Below are 3,912 nucleotides of genomic sequence, written 5' to 3'. Positions count from 1 at the left end.
GCTAGTTGGGATAAAATGTCTCCTGCTTTTATACTTCGATAAATCTTTCTAAGGAAAATTCTGTGATTATGTCAAATGAAATTAGAAAGGCCTTGAACGCAGGAAGGTGCTTGTGGCATACATACAAGTAGTCCTGGACTTACAAACAATTCATTTAGTGACCATTCAAAGTTAACAACGGCCCTGGAAGAAAGAGACTTATGGCCATTTTTTCACACGACCTTTGTAGCAGATCATGTGATCAAAATTCAGACGCTTGGCAACTGGCATGTACTTACATCTGTTGCGGTGTCCGGAGGTCACGTGATCCCCCTTTGCGACCTTTTGACCGGCAAAGTCGGGGGGGGGGGAGAGCTGGAGTCATTTAACAACCATGTGGTTTAACTTCCAAGCTGTGGTGATTCACTCAACAGCTGTGGCAAGAAGGGTGGTTAAAATGGGGTAAAACTCATTTAACAAATGTCTCACTTAACAACAGAAATTTTGGGCTTCACTGTGGTCGTAAGTCGGGGACTACCTGTTCGGCTGTGATAATTTCGGCCTACCTTTAACTTATACATAAGAGAGTGGAACATTGGAAGATGGGAACTGTAGAAGTACCAAGTTTCCTTAGCGCTTCAACCACAATCGAATGAATAAAGGTTTATGGAGAAAGGAAAAAAAAATACATTTGGCCTACACTGGTTTAACCAGGGCTGATAACAACCTGGCAATGTGAGGGACTAGACACTTGTGTCGGGCTTGGAAAGCAACTGAGCAGAACAGGTTAAACGCTGTCAGGATAGCAATGACTTGGAAACGATGAACAATGGCTAAATTTCCAGCTTTTTTTAAAAAAATAAGTATAAACAGAGCGACCTTTTGGACCTGGGATGTACATGTGCTGCTGCGCAACGTGCGCGCTCCGTACAAGTTTGCCGTAATTTCTCCTGCACAGAACGCAACCCTAGGCTAGACGGTCCCGTCCAGCTTTGGTTCTACGAGGATGCAGGAATGTTTCCCAAAAAAGAGTCGGGATCGATTAGTAATTCAGAAAAGCTGTTTTTCCCCAGAGACCCTCGGCAAATCTTAAGAAGTGCGAAAACGCATCCCGGAGGCCGTTTCCAAAGTTCCTACTGGATGCCCGCTCTTCTTTCCCTATTACAAGATCCTGTTCAAGGTGTGGAGTACTGTACTACTACCGACTACCACAAATAAAAAGTTTCCCCATTCCAGCTGATCTGTAATCGGAGACCCGTGGTTTTTTCAGCAGTGTTTAGTAGTCATTTTATTGAAAGCTATCGGATTTCTACAATGCGTTAAGTTTTCAGTGATGGGATTCAAATAGGCCAACAACCGGTTCTCTGCGCGGATGCCGTTTCCGGAAGTCCGTTCTGGGCCCGGGCAACAAAAAAATTAGCTACCGGTCCTGCCGAAGTGGTGAGAACCGGCCGAATCCCACTACTGGTTGTTTCCCTTGGGCTTCATTTGGGGAATTAACGGAGCTACGAAGATGCAAGCCAGAGTAGATGAAAAGGTCTAGGCTGCAGCGCGAGTAAACTACGCAAACCAAGGCACAGAGTCAGCATCCTGTTTTGGGAAGGGCAACGGGAGTCTTTTGGCTCCTATTTGACCATTTAATTGCAGATAAATACGCTGCTTCGGCCAGCGACAATTCGTACGGCCCACCTGACTTACCAGCCACGGGGATCTTCTTTGAGAAGGGGTTCAACGGCCTTGTGTCGGTCAACTTCTACAATGGTTTCCATCTCTTGGCGGCAGCCGTGCCGCTCTGGCCCAGATAGCGGGGAAACCCAGCCGAGCAGGGACGGCAGAGGAGGTGGGGACCAAGGCGCACAAAAAGCGGTCAACAGCCTTTCATCCGTCTCCACCTGCAGACCAGGTGGGCTACGTAGAAAGCACATTGCCGGAAGCAAAGGCTGATGGCATTGGAGGAGACGACCATGGGGTGACCAGCAGGAGATGCACCGGGGGGGGGGGAGGGGGAGACAGCAACAAAGGTAAGACTTGAAAGATGTCAAGCTTGCAGGCGGACAAACAAAAGCACAACAACTGGAGTGACCATTTTTGCTTGAAGACTGGAGGGAGCACACCAAGGTAGTGCCAAGCCTGAAGAGGCGGAGGTGGTTGGCTGGGAGTGAAGTGGGCGCGGCCAAGGGTTGGCCCCTAAACGTCCCATTCTGCGAAGAGGAGCTGCCTCATGTGATCCTGGAAACAGCAGTCCAGATCAAGACTAGCAGAAAAACGTGTGTCATGCGGGAATCTCTAAGACGCCGCTCTACTTTCTTGGCTCTAGGTATTCAAGGTGAGCCAAAGCATTTGGGAGGAAGGGAGTTAACAATAAAAATAATAATAAAGTTGGAAGGGACCTTGGAGGTCACCTAGTCCAACCCCCTGCTCAGGCAGGAAACCCTCTACCATTTCAGACAAATGGTTGTCCAATCTCTTCTTAAAAACTTCCGGTGTTGGAGCATCCACAGCTTCTGGAGGCAGGTGGTTCCACTGGTTAATTGTTAATTCTCCTTAGTTCTCGGTTGCTTCTATAATAATAATAGTAATAAGAATAATAAGAATAAGTAGAAGGAGTAGTAGTAGTAGTAGTAGTAGTAGTTGAAATTGGAAGGGGCCTTGAAGGTCATGTAGTCCAACCCCTTGCTCAGGCAGGAAACCCTACACCATTTCAGGCAACTGGCTGTCCAGTCTCTTCTTAAAAACCTCCAGTGTTGGAGCATTCACCACTTCTGGAGGCAGGTGGTTCCACTGGTTAATTGTTCTAACTGTCAGGAAGTTTCTCCTTAGTTCTAGGTTGCTTCTCTCTTTGGTCAGTTTCCATCCGTTGCTTCTTCTCCTGCCTTCAGGCGCTTTGGAGAATAGCTTGACTGCCTCTTTGGGGCAGCCCCCAAGTTGCTGTCCACGTTCCCACTGGAGCCTGAATGGGCCGGGTCTGGAGGCGGGGCTGATGGTGACGATTCCTCATTGAGATGTATTTCTTACTCCAGCGATGGTTGATCAGAGGAGTAATTTCAAAGTTTTCTATCGATCGACCAGGCTCAGTCCCTTAGCTCCGATTTTTGTCTGGAGTGACGGAATACGATTTACGCTGGGAGAGGCTTCTTCGGTTTTGAAGGCCGGGCCGGAAAGAATTGAGACCCAGCGGGTGCAGTCCATAGGAATTTCCCAAAGAGCCCCCAGCCGCACGGATTCATCCTCTTTGGGTTTGGGAAGCCCTGAGGCAGGAAGAGATGCGTGGCCACCGTCAAGCTGAGGCTGAATTTGGGAAGCTGGAATCTCCTGGTCTGCTGATTGATAAAAGACTCAGGTGGGGAGAAGAATTGGGACAAGTGGAAGCCGGTGGCCTAATAGGAAATCTTGTGTGTGTGTGTGTGTGTGTTTCATATCAGTGTACAGGTAGTTCTGAACTTACGACCACAAGAGTCCAAAATGTATGCGGCTAAGTGAGAAATTCATTAAGGGATTCTTGCTCCATGTTACGACTTTTTTCTTGCCACATTTGTTAAGGGAATGACCAGCCGTTAAGTTAGTAACCCGGTCGTTAAGAGAATCTGGTTTCCCCCACTGACTTTGCTGGTCAGGAGGTCCCGTCATAGACATGAGCCAGTTGCCAAGTGTCCCGAATTTCAATCGCGCGACCATGGGGATGCTGCAAGGTTAAGGGTGAAAAACGGCCGTTAAGTCCCTTTTTTCAGCGCCGTTGTCATTTGGAATGGTTCCCTAAATGAACCGTTGTAAGTCGAGGACTACCTGTAGTATCACATCCCCCACCACCACAAGTTCGGTTGGTTGGGGATGATGGAAGCGGTCCACACCTAGAGGACATTAAAAGAAACCTTCTTACTCCTCTTACGGTCACAGTTGTCTGGAGCTGGACAGGCCCTGGCACGTAGACGGAAG

The sequence above is a fragment of the Vipera ursinii genome (genome assembly GCF_947247035.1).
Source record: "Vipera ursinii genome assembly, chromosome: 7".
Classification (NCBI taxonomy): domain Eukaryota; kingdom Metazoa; phylum Chordata; class Lepidosauria; order Squamata; family Viperidae; genus Vipera; species Vipera ursinii.
The sequence above is the reverse complement of the archived record's forward strand: the minus strand, read 5'-3'. Positions refer to the sequence as shown.